The sequence below is a fragment of the Erpetoichthys calabaricus genome, chromosome 4 (assembly GCF_900747795.2).
Source record: "Erpetoichthys calabaricus chromosome 4, fErpCal1.3, whole genome shotgun sequence".
Classification (NCBI taxonomy): domain Eukaryota; kingdom Metazoa; phylum Chordata; class Cladistia; order Polypteriformes; family Polypteridae; genus Erpetoichthys; species Erpetoichthys calabaricus.
Window position 1 is genome coordinate 200,813,131 of NC_041397.2, and position 13,871 is coordinate 200,827,001.

At 37.6% G+C, this 13,871-nt stretch overlaps 1 protein-coding gene across 1 annotated transcript in view; it reads left to right on the plus strand.

Moving 5' to 3' along the window:
* tmprss2 (transmembrane serine protease 2) overlaps positions 1-13,871 on the plus strand; it is a 226,717-nt gene that overhangs the window by 153,117 nt on the left and 59,729 nt on the right. The gene's annotated exons all lie outside the window — the stretch shown is intronic.

The window sequence follows — 13,871 nt, forward strand, 5'->3', positions numbered from 1 at the left end:
CACATACTAAATCGACAGGACACACATTCAACTGGGACAACGTAAAAGTAAAATTTAAGGCCAGTACAAAAAGCGCCAGAGAGTTGGCCGAGTCTTGGCTATCAGATGAAAACGCCATCAACAGACACTTGGACATAAACCCAGCATATGCCAACTTAAGAAGGACATATGCACTTTAATCAAACGATACACCCAAATCCCCCCCCCCCCCCCGTATCATACTGACTTAATCACCAAAACCCACTACACCCCCCCCCCCCCCCCCACCAATACTGAATGTGATGCTATATATTGCCTTTGATTCTTGTAAGTCTAAGCATTATCCTCTGATGAAGACCCCTGATAGGGGTTGAAAGCTCAGGAATAAAACTATTTTATGATACGTGATTCGTTTTTTTCTCCCTTTGTGGATCTCCAACTGCAAATATATATATATCTATATATATATATATATATATATGTATATATCTATATATATATATATATATATATATATATATATATCTATCTCGGCAAGGATTGGCTTCTGAGTAAGTAAATATTAATTGTAACAAAAAACTTCCAGCCACTGTTGCCCTCCTGGAACATACATGAGGACCTGCTGTGTAGTTGCATGGCCTGTATGACCCATTGATCAGCATAGCTAGCTATGTTGTTCTCTACAAAATGATAAAAAAGGTACAAAAAAGGCTTCCATGGGATGTTAGGCTTGAGGAAGAGGTAATGCAGTAGATTTAAAAAATGCTAACTAGATATATTCAGATTAAACTCTGTATTGTAAACCGTGTTTTGAAACTTTTCACATAAGAAACACAAAGGTTTAGAGGTCATTTTTTTTTTTTAATATACTTACTATTCATGGCGAAAGTAGCGATATGTTGATTAACACATGCAAGCAAGAGTATCACTATACTCTGTACATATCATGTACTGACCCTATAAACCAATGAACATCTGGCCATGTAACCAGAAGTCTTGATCAAAGGTAGTGCAGTGGCAACACTGTGCAGAAAAGCTTGGTGCTGCTGACACAGAATGATCAGCTGACATCACTAGGAAGGGCATGCTCACAGTGTTCAGAAACAGTCTGTGCATGGCCGACTAAAGGAGCTGCTTCTGATAAAGGAGATCACTTCTGAGCCAGCTTTTGCAGTTTTTGAGGCTTACCATCAATGATGTCCGTCCATGGATGTTCAGGTGGTCTTTCTCCTATTTTGGAGGAGAGGACCAGGAGCATCATGTATAAACAGTGTGTACGCACAGAAATGTTGCGTAAGAACGTTTCCACGTTCAAATCAAATTCAGCACCACAAATTAAAACCTACACTTGGCGTAAAGCCACGCACTTTTCCACGGTACCTATCTTGTCGTACGCAAGTTCTCCGCTCAGTTTTGCAGACTGGCGGCACCCAGCGTCAAAGCAGTGCTACTGTTTCTGTGTGGTTTCCCTTTCTTAGATCCACATCCACGACGGTGGCTTTATCAAATACACTGAAATTAACCGCATATCGTTAATAAATTTAATGCATCTGATTGTAATTAACCTGTAACAATATAATGGTCCACAGCATGGTCAAACTATTTTAAATACTATAACTGCTTTAGCGTTGTTACTCTCACTGCACCTTCTTCTTCTTCTGTCAGCTGCTCCCGTTAGGGGTTGCCACAGCGGATCATTTTTTTCCATATTACTCGCACTGCACCACTCGGAGTATTTATATCACTGTATCTGAGTGTGAATCACAGATCTACAGCGATCGGAAAGAGAATTATTGGTATACAGCATCAAGCATTAGCTGCCTCAGCCATTCGCTATTTGAACTGCTCTCATCCGACCAACGCTTCACAGCCTTTCCTGTTCAGACCTCGTGGTTCACAGTTTCATCCCAAGAACTATACACGCACTCAACCAGTCCATCAAGTGCTCCTTGTAGAACTGTTTGTACTTGCAAGTTACCGTGAGGTAATTGTACTTATGATACAGTTATAATATTGCAGAACCTGAGCCACTGTATAAAGCGCGTATTTACATATGATGACGATATCATTTTTAAGATGAAATGCAGCAAAATATGTTGATTATATTATACAGATAAAACTTTAACTACACGGTGCCGCAGCGCTAGCGAGTTTGAGCTTCGTTCACGGTTTGTTCCTGCCTTGCGCTGTTTTCATGCTGTGGCTGGCGCGACACTGGAAGGATAGATGGATAGAATAATTAAACATGTACTACGAAGATATTTCAATGTTCCTTAAAAGTTTTGAAGAATCGGCGTTCTAAGCTTACAGGTGGCTTAACGTCTATTACAGAGCTGATTGTGTGTCGATTGGGTATTTGGAGAAAGAAAAGGAAGGACAGGAATTGGGGGTTAGTACATTTGAAAAATGCAGTACGTCTGTAATAAAGCATTTCATTGAAGGTCGCGCATGGCGCGGCAAGCATCTTGCTGTAAGACATGAACAATCACTGCGCCACCGTGTTCCAATGTTTAATAACATGCTTTAACTCATATCATCATGAAAATGATATCACGTATACTTCTCAGTATTTTAATTATTCAGAGAGCTGTAATATTACGAACGTAATGGATTCTGTGTCCTGTCGGAGGAAGAGCACGTAGTGATTCGGGCACAATTTCCCCTTGGGATTAATAAAGTATCTATCTGTCTATCTCTATCTATGTAGAGCACATAGAAGATCAAATGCAAAACAAAGCATTTAACGTGCTACTTTAGTTGCGATGGGATTTGAGAAACTAGTAAATTAAACGATTTTAAGATGAAGTTTATGATGTTCTACTTTAATCACGTAGTTTATTTTGCCATTAAAGTGGAAATTTCGAGATTAAAGTTGACATTTTCGTGCTTTTTTTCACACTGTGTGCCTATTTTTTTTTCACTGTACCCTAATAAGCTTTCATATGATACTCAGACGGTGGGCTACGACTCGTCTTTTCACGCTAACTTTGATATGTGACAACTATTTTATTTCGGGCACTGTGAGACTTTGTGAACTTGAGTTTTCGAGTTTCTCTGACACGCTATGTCACTCGATCAACTTCCTTTTGTTGCTTATATAACTGTTTAAACCAACAAATAGTACGTTTTTCTTTGCCTCCATTTGGTATTTGCTGAAATTCTTATATTTTCCCCCGTGCTTTTCCCATTGTCTTTTCACGGAACGCTGGGCTTAAGGGCTATTTATATTGATTTGCATATTCAAAGAGGCGTAATTCTGGGAGGAGTTGGGGTGGGACAGCAGGCGCGTGCACGTGCGTTTATTTCCACGCTGAGCGGGATTTATGTAGTGGAAGAACGCGGAAGTTGACGAACGCACAGATTCCTGCATCTGGATTTTTCTGTACGTAAGCACATTTCGGCTTTTGTGCTTAAGTCATGTTATAGTGCAAATTCTATGCACAGTGTTATGCATGAGGCCCCTGGAGATTGAGAGATACTCGGAAGCCTGCTGGTTGGAACAGTGACTTTGAGTTACGCAGATACACATAAATAGCAAAGTTTTTATGTTGCTAAAAACCTTTCAGACCTTTTAGGTGCAAGTAGATGTGCTGCTCAAAATAACACAATTCAACCATTAGGAAGAATCATCTGCCTGAATTCAAGTAGTGCATTTTTGTTGTATCTCTGTACTAATCATTAATTGTAAATAACACATACTACAAAACATAGTTGCTCATAATTGTAGGAATGTTGAAAGTTTTGTATGGCTTTGTAAATTTCCCCTTGGGATTAATAAAGTATCTATCTATCTATCTAAACCATTCAACTACTGAGGGAGAGCTTGAGGAACATTGTCCAGGTTTTTCCCACAGTGAATGGGAAAACATTAACTTCCTTGGCATTAACACTAAGCTTTAAAGGGGTTAAGCCCTAATAACTCTTGGGACAGTTTTCTGCTGCCATATAATGTATAAAGTAACATTATGCTGCAAAAAAGCATGAATATTTTTATGTGTTTTGCCATGCTAAGGTCAATATTCATGAGTGGGACAGAGCCTTCAATCAAAACACAATTGACATACAAACAAGAAGCTGCAAAGCCAGTTTTAGAACAAACTGAAACCAAACCATTATTTGAGACAAGCGATAGTAATAACAATGTGATTGGGTCTTCAGACATTGACATGGGTCGTGAATCTGATGCATATGGAACTGCATGACCAAACTACTGTTTCATGCCTTATAACTCTGATCGCCTAAAGGTTCACCATGGTACAAGTAGGTATGTGGCAAAAAGAATGTTTACGATCAAGTAGAAAGACAAGAAAGTAGTTAGCCCTCTAAAGAACTGTTCACAATGCAGCAACTGTCATTCATCTCAGGTAAAATGAGGAAGTTACAAAGCCTTGCACTGTGGTAGTCTACAATAACACAAGGTGCATGTTGATCATGCAGATCAGGCGCTGTCATTCTATCCTCCCATGCTCAAGCAACAGAAAAATATAAAAAAAGTGTACAAAAAAACATGCTTCTACTGTCCCGATTACAACATCAGCTGTTGCTTTGGTGATAGTTTCAAAATATGTCACACAAAGGGTGTGTACTAAATTTGCACGAATAAAGCAGTGGACATTATATTTTCCCTTTCCTACTCTGTTTTGATATTTATATGTTTCTGTTGCACATAATAATTTTTTTTTGTTGAAAAAAAAAAAAATCAACATTTTTGCCTCATTTTTGCAGGGGTAATCATAATGTTTAGGAGGTTAATCTTGACTGGGGTAGGAAGTACACAGAGCGATGGGAAGAGCACTTTAAATTTGTAAAATCTGTTATTTAGGCTTTAACTGCATACTTGTTACAGGTCTCTAAGCCCATATCTGGAGAATAGCACTATGCAAAAATTAAACTGATTTGACTAAAGAATTCTGAAAGATGCAGTGGCACAAGTTTTGTTTAAAACTGACTCGGTTGTACTGGTAAAGTCACAGGGGTGAATAAAAACAATTGTCTTTGTCAGTCAGTAGCAGAATTTTGAATGTAACATTGTATTCTTTGGGAAGTATGCATAGTTAAGCCAGCTCAGTAATGATGTATGTATTATGTTTATTCTGAGTCAACATGCTGGGAAATAGGATTCTGAAGTTATCAATTTGTGCAGGAAAACCACCAAAAAGAGAATTATGTTAATTTAAAGGAAAGTTGCTGAAATAATGTGATAATTTAACTGTATTTTTGCAACAAGCTTTTGGTAAGATAAAATTTGCATATAACAAGAAATTTGTTAATGTTAACATTATTCAAAGTTATTGTCTGTTTTTACCTAAATTTTTATTACTGTACTCTAAGTTTTTTTGTATCAGTATGCTGCTGCTGGAGTATGTGAATTTCCCCTTGGGATTAATAAAGTATCTATCTATTCTGAAATCTACTGCATTATTACCAAATTATTAAAACTTGTTGAACTAATATACCTATAAATAGTTCCTCTGTGTTCCAAGACCTGTCAAACCTGTCATTAATGTGGACCCCCAAGTACTTGTAGGAGTGGACCACCTCTACATCCATTCCTTGAATAGTGACTGGACATAGAGGCTGTTTGGTGCAGTGAAAGTCAATAACTAGTTCCTTGGTTTTACTGGTGTTAAGTAACAGACAATTCTCTTTTTTACCAAGAAACAAAGTTCTACACCTGACTCTTAGACTCTATCTCACCCCCCTTACCAATACAGTTCATAAGTGAAGAGTCATCTGACAATTTCTGCAAGTGACATGACCTGGTGTTATAATTAAGCTTGTAAAATTCGCCAGTTACATTAAAATTGGATGTATGGCAGACACTGAAGAAGCAGCAAAAAGAATTTCAAGAGACCTGGAAGAGCTTCAGAACTAGGCGAACACCTAGAAAAACACATTTAATGTAGAAAAGTGCAAAGGACATTGAAGCAGAAATCTTGTCAGCCTCTTTAAGAAGAATCTAGAGGAGATATTTGGACAGCTTAGCTATTACCTAAACAAATGGGTTTGATGAACTGAATGGTCTCCTTATTTGTCATATTTCTTATAGTCTGAGATGTACAGAGTGAATAGAAAAGGAGACAGGACTATTTCTTATGATGCTCCAGTGTTGCTCACATCCATATCAGAGACACAATCCTTCGGTTTCACCAACTGACAGAGAGTCCATTATCCAGGACACCATTGGCTCAACATAAAGTCCATCATCCATAAGCTCAACCACCTGCATATCTCTGAGCTTAACCCTTAACAGTGATGACTGGATGGTATTGAAGACACTGGAGAAATCAAAACACATAATCCTCACCATGCTGCCAGCTTTGTCTCAGTGGTCGACCACTAGATGACTTGTATTGCCCAGGACCAGTGTATCAAAAGTCTTCATGATGTGTGACTAAGTGCCACTGGTCTGTAGTCATTAGGTGAAGAGATGCCTGCATTCTTTGGAATAGGAACACCCTGGCATCAAAGTCAGAACCATAGTTCACATGCAATTACTTTAGGTTACAATAACATTACTAGCATTCAACCATCTCTGAGTGTTTTATATATGTACTCATTTTTGCATAATACCAACACCTTTATAAGTTGATTTGATTAAATTAGCATATTCCCCACAGGATACAGACAAGTAAAAATGGTTAACCTCAAACCTCCTGAGTGGGACTGTTTTTAGTTTGACTGAGGATTTCTGAGGGACTTTTGATTAGTTTTAACTTGGCAAACCTAAAGGTGTATATTTTTTTTTCCTTGATCATCACATTGTAAATAAAGTGAGAAAAAGCAAACCATTTTTTGGTGATTGTTTTTGCTAGCTACATTACTTTTTAAGATGATTAATACACAAAAAGGGTTAAAAGGAACACAATTGTGTAAAAAACTGTTGTGTAAATTTTTAAACATTGTTACCAGAAAAGAAAAAACAAAATTACGAGTAAGAATGAACATTAATTTAAAAAAAAGCTAATTTGGAAACAAGAAGCTTGCTGTTCACTAAAGAAGTGTCTAACCTGTTGCAAGAAGAAGGATTAATGAATATGAAAATTAAACAAAAGGTTTTAAGGAAAATAACTGATAAAGAAAGAAAAGGTACATAAAGGCAAGAAAATCTCTTGGCCTTCTTTTACAAGTTCAAGTCCACATTTAGCATCATATTCACAAAATGCAGTGGAATTATTACTGAAATGTCTGACCAACATGTAACACTCTCTTTTTTTAGAAAAAGTAAAATTAATTCTAATAGATTTTATTAGAAACATTGAAAGCTGCTGCTAGAATCCAGCAAACACTTACCATTACACAAAGTCTTTGAAGCAACCGTCGGTGCATTATTCACTTTAAACAAATCCCAATTGTGTCAAAATTATCACTTGGTTAATTTTAGTGTTTTGTATTTTTCTCTTTGTCAGGGGAACTCAGACTCTGCGGTTAGAACAAGGTAAACCACTTCCCTTTCCAGCTTGACGTGTAATACATCCTCCAAAACATTTCACCATACACCGTTGCTTATCTGCTAGAAAAAGCTCCATTGTAAATATGGCTAGTCAGTCAGTTGTGGGCTTTTGTGTTTACCTGTGTGAAATATTTAGGGGAAACTGAACTGAAGGTCAAGAAAGTAAATACATACAATGTGGCCACATTTGTAGCATCTGGAACGATGCCTATAGACATGTGTATTTGTGCATGATAGAGCTAGAAAGGATAGATTTGAATCCTGTGAGTGTGGTGAAGTGATATTTTGTATATCAGTGGATAAATATTTTGTATCTCTTTATTTAAGTCAGACAAAACAAATGTAATATTACTGTTTCATGTTTTCATTAATGACAGCAGCAATGCTTTGATGTCTAAGCTACCCCCACATCGAGGCCATAAACCTACAGTATCTGGAAAGCTTCAGCTCAGCAAATGGTATCTACTATTGGGGACAGTTGTGAAAAGGCAGCGTGTGCACCCATTGGTCTGAAGTATGGCTGTTTGGGATTGGTTTTCAAACAGAAGCCATTCTGTACCATGAAACCTATTATCCTATAGATTTGGGCAGAGAATGTATACATTTCGTTGCTTTACCCCTCCCTCTCTCTTTAGCTGTCTATCACAATATGGCTGCACAATTCGGCAGCCATATTGATGTCTTAAAGCTGACTACAAATGATGACTTGACCAGACACATTTGAATAATTACAAGTCTGTGTGCTGCCTAAAAGTACACATCTAGCATTTATGTATGGTTGCCAATATTCACATGTACTTTGCTTCATTATTATTTTATGAATATTATCAAAGATACATTATTAAGTTGTATTTTAACTCCTGCTTGTTCTTTTCCTCTGTATAATTTCATGAGGTTATAAATATAGAACAGAAGGTGGGGAGAAGTTATAAAGTACAGTACCTTATAAACAGTGGTAAGTCCATGGGATTTGAGGCATTCTGATACTACACAATAAAGAATACAAAAGAGACAAAGCAGTGTATACACTATGTTACAAATGTACAGGTGCTGGTCATAAAATTAGAATATCATGACAAAGTTGATTTATTTCAGTAATTCCATTCAAAAAGTGAAACTTGTATATTAGATTCATTCATTACACACAGACTGATGTATTTCAAATGTTTATTTCTTTTAATTTTGATGATTATAACTGACAACTAATGAAAGTCCCAAATTCAGTATCTCAGAAAATTAGAATATCAATTAAGACCAATGCAAAAAAAGGATTTTTAGAAATGTTGGCCAACTGAAAGGTATGAACATGAAAAGTATGAGCATGTACAGCACTCTATTTAGTTGGGGCTCCTTTGGCCTGGATTACTGCAGCAATGCGGCGTGGCATGGAGTCGATCAGTCTGTGGCTCTGCTCAGGTGTTATGAGAGCCCATGTTGCTCTGATAGTGGCCTTCAGCTCTTCTGAATTGTTGGGTCTGGTGTATTGCATCTTCCTCTTCACAATACCCCATAGACTTTCTATGGGTTAAGGTCAGGCGAGTTTGCTGGCCAATCAAGAACAGGGATACCATGGTCCTTAAACCAGGTACTGGTAGCTTTGGCACTGTGTGCAGGTGCCAGGTCCTGTTGGAAAATGAAATCTGCATCTCCATAAAGTTCGTCAGCAGCAGGAAGCATGAAGTGCTCTAAAACTTCCTGGTAGACGGCTGCGTTGACCTTGGACCTCAGAAAACGCAATGGACCAACACCAGCAGATGACATGGTACCCCAAACCATCACTGACTGTGGAAACTTTACACTGGACCTCATGCAACGTGGATTCTGTGCCTCTCCTCTCTTCCTCCAGACTCTGGGACATTGATTTCCAAAAGAAATGCAAAATTTACTTTCATCAGAGAACATAACTTTGGGCCACTCAGCAGCAGTCCAAAGGCAAGACGCTTCTGACGCTGGCTTGACACAAGGAATGCGACAGCTGAAACCCATATCTTGCATACGTCTGTACGTGGTGGTTCTTGAAGCACTGTCTCCAGCTGCAGTCCACTCTTTGTGAATCTCCCCCACATTTTTGAATGGGTTTTGTTTCATAATCCTCTCCAGGGTGCGGTTATCCCTATTGCTTGTACACTTTTTTCTACCACATCTTGTCCTTCCCTTCGCCTCTCTGTTAATGTGCTTGGACACAGAGCTCTGTGAACAGCCAGCCTCTTTAGCAATGACCTTTTGTGTCTTGCCCTCCTTGTGCAAGGTGTCAATGGTCGTCTTTTGGACAACTGTCAAGTCAGCAGTCTTCCCCATGATTGTGTAGCCTACAGAACTAGACTGAGAGACCATTTAAAGGCTTTTGCAGGTGTTTTGAGTTAATTAGCTGATTAGAGTGTGGCACCAGGTGTCTTCAATATTGAACCTTTTCACAATATTCTAATTTTCCGAGATACTGAATTTGGGACTTTCATTAGTTGTCAGTTATAATCATCAACATTAAAAGAAATAAACATTTGAAATACATCAGTCTGTGTATAATGAATGAATCTAATATACAAGTTTCACTTTTTGAATGGAATTACTGAAATAAATCAACTTTGTCATGATATTCTAATTTTATGACCAGCACCTGTATAACCTTCCTTCTTTAGTTAAGCATATTAGGAAAAATCTGGATGTTATTACAGGTGGGATTTTGGAGGGAGAAGTACCTAGTGAAGTTTTTGCACAGCTGATTCAACCTGTTTTTTTTTTTTTGTGGTTAGTCCCATTTCCTGTTCCTTCTTTATGAATAACTAGCTACACTTGGTAATAGAATGCATTTAAAAATAATTTGATATTTTGTATCTCTTGCCTTATGTGTACTGTCGTATGCCTGCCTTTGGTATCCTCATGTGTCGCAGCCTGTCTTGGTTGGCACTTCCTCTCTCGATCGCATTCCTGGAAAGCCTGTTAGTCAGACTTGAGGAGCGTTGCTTGCACCCTGTTCACATTTTGACTACCACCAATGGTAGATGGAAACCTCTTTACCCGCTGTGAAAACATTTGTATTCTTGTGAGTACTTCCCATTACTGAAGGTGACTCTCAGTGTTCCCCCTATATGTTTCTTGTGTATCCTTGTGTGTACCACCCTCTCTTGCCTGGAGTTTCCAGTCTCTATCGTGTTTGACTGTGCAACCAAAGCAAAACTGACCAATCACATTGTTCAGAGCAACTGGACACACACACACACACAGTGTGTATATAGAAAATAGATGGTATAGGTGTTATTGTATATGTTAATCATGAGTAGGGGCAGTTGTGTGTGTATTTGTGGAGTAAGAGATGCAAGATGTGTGCACTGGAATATTTTAATAAAGTTACGTGTTTCAAGGTTCACTGGTATGTTTTAATCCTTCTCTATGACTAATAATACAAGTGTGATTGGTTAAGTATGAGTGTATTGAAAGATGGAAGTTTGGGTCTGTGTGTGTGTGTGTGTGAGAGAGTCACACTGTCAGGTTCCTTGGGAGAGTAATACATTTTCTCTAATGCCATCTTGTACATCCTCTCTCTCTCTCTCTCTCTCCATCTGTCACCAAGCTCTGTACGGTCTGTGCATTTGCTGTGGCAACCTATGACTAGGGTGCCTGTTCCACCCATAGTTGACTACCTCTTTCTCTACATGGCCTGTTTCCAAGGCTGTCATGATCCACCCCTATGGATTACATTTATCATGACTGCCCCCACAGTGTGAATCCAAGATGACTGCTACCTCTCAAACTGACACATCACGTAAAGCATAGAGGGTGAAACTTCTATCGGGTGCATGAGAAGTGCTCTAGAGGATGGGGGCTCAACATTGGTTGGTTTAGAACATCTGTCAAATTTTATATTATTGTTTTTTTGGATGTGGCTTTATACTACTACCAGTCCTTACCTTCCCTAAATGTGTTTAGAGGGTGTAAGGTTATGGAGCGCCACAATTCAAATTTGATAACCTTGCTTTGGTACACTACACTCATCAGTGTTTAATGAGGAGCTTTAACTCCTGGGCTATATGTTAAAATAAAATGAATATGGTAAATAGCAGAATAAGTTATAACATATCATAAGCAGATTATACAAGTGCATGATTTATGGAATGTATACTACAGTGCTGAATTTAAGATTTGTTGCACTTCATGGCTGCCTCCAGTGTTTATTCCATTCTTGCAGAAGTGGTCAGTAGCAGCTTTTTTATTTATACCTTTATTTATAATAAAATCTAAAATTCCTGTGTTAATGTGCAAATGACTGAAGGATAATACCAAAAAATGTAAACCTAATTCACCCTAGCAGATTCATATTTTTAGTGTAACAGGAAGTGAAATCAAATGAAATTAGAACAAATTTAAAAACTTAAAAAGAAGGTTGACTAAAATTAATACCCATAAATAACGGACTGAGTGAAAACATTCTATGACAAACACATTTTATTCCCATTCAGTTTGTGCCAACATTTGTCCTTGACCATCTAGGTGTAGCGTAATCTAACTTGTCATCTTGCTGACCTACTGTATCAAGGGTTGTGGACGTGGTGTGCCAGGCACTACACTGATTAAGGCGTTTCCATGGATTGTTGGTTAGTGTTTTAGAAATTAAGCATTTTGAGACAATGGATTGAGTATAGTTAATTCATTGGTATAGCAGACCAGAGTCAGAATCACCGATGGGGCCTTCATCAAACCTCTCAGTAGTATGCTCTGTATACCTCTGTAGGCTCCTTCTTTACTGGAATGCCAGCTACACCCATGACAATTAGAGCAACCACTGTACTACATCGGGATTTAATGCAACTCTCATTTATGGCTTCCTATCAGTGTTGTCGTGATCATTAACAGTCAACCACTCTTGCACTAAAGATTTGTTCATTCTTAAGTAACTGAGACAACGCGGGTTGAGTCCATGCTAACGGTTGCATTTTGGAGGCCTCCTGAACCCACCACCGCCGATAATGTACCAGAAGGATGAGCCAGCAGATGATGATACTCACACAATGCAAAGGGTAGGTGCAATAAAGTGCAGAAGTGCTTTTATTGAAAAAATTCAAAGCATCCAAAGTGCAGTGCATCAAAAACTCCAATAAATAAATAAATCATCCACTAAAACAGTGAACATCCATGCAATTAAAATCTAGAATTTAAAACAAGAATAAAACTATTACAGTCATCAGGTCTTTGTTCCAGTTTAAAGTTACTTCAACTCAGGTAGCGCCACACTGCAGGCTTTAAATGTATGTGAATAGCATGGGCCTGAACATGTGATAATACTAAAAGCAGATGCAGACATGTGCAGAAGGTCAACAAATTCAGGACATTAACTGAAGTTGCTTTAAACTTGTATTTAAATTCTTAACATTAACAAGGTAAAATTGTTTCAAACAATTTTAAACATAATATGGCATATTACTATCTTACAAGCAATAAACCAAAATAAAATTAGTAGAAAACTAAAAATAGCTTTCTTAAAAGCCAGAATTATATTAAAAAGGTTGCACTGCAATCACACAATTCTAGCTAAATCTTTGAAGTGGTAATGAGAATAATGCAAATGGACCTGTCATGTAGAAAATAAAGACAAAATTAAAACGCTGAAAGGGGTTACCTTTACCAAACAGAGGAGTTAAATACAAGTCAGCTTCAAATAGTGGAGGAGCTCCATCTTAGTCAGGATATGAGGATTCGTCTTGAAAGCAGCAAGAATAATAGTCCAACACTGAGGGTTATATGCCAGTAAAACAGGTAAGAGTATCAAAATGGAAATTTTTAATAATATCAAAAAACAAAGTTTAAAAGGGAATGTTATAGAAATGGGGGACTTTAATTACACAAGTATTAACCCAGGAAAGTCCTGCACATAGGATCCGGAATTCATAGACATAATAAGTTACCTCTTTTACCTCTGTAGATTTTTTCATTCTTTAATAATCAGTTAAGTCTTTAGGTGGTAGTCAAACCATTAGGATCAAGTGATCAGAACACAAATGTTTCACAGTGCTTTGGCAATTTATATATGCCAAAAATAAAAACTTAATCTAGTTTTAGTATGGCAAATTTCAATCAAATGTTGTACAAACAGAGTGTGAAAGATTTTTTTTGAATATTTTGGTAGTAAAAGAAGAGCTGGTGTATACGAGTAACAGTAATGGTGAAATTAAATATACAGAAATTGAAATACCCAATGTTGTATATTCATATTGTTCTGAAGATTTCACAGGAATTGTTATTAGTTCTCAGTGATTTGGACATTGTTGAGAGGTACTAGGATTAAAGAGGCTGCAATCATATCTTTTAGAACAGCCATCATACATCCTAATATCAAAAACCACTGCAGTAGCAGTGAAATTTCTATAGAATGGAACCTAGAAAATATCCTATTAAATAAAAACAGATAATTGGTCCAATCCATGTAACCATACACCACTACGTTAAA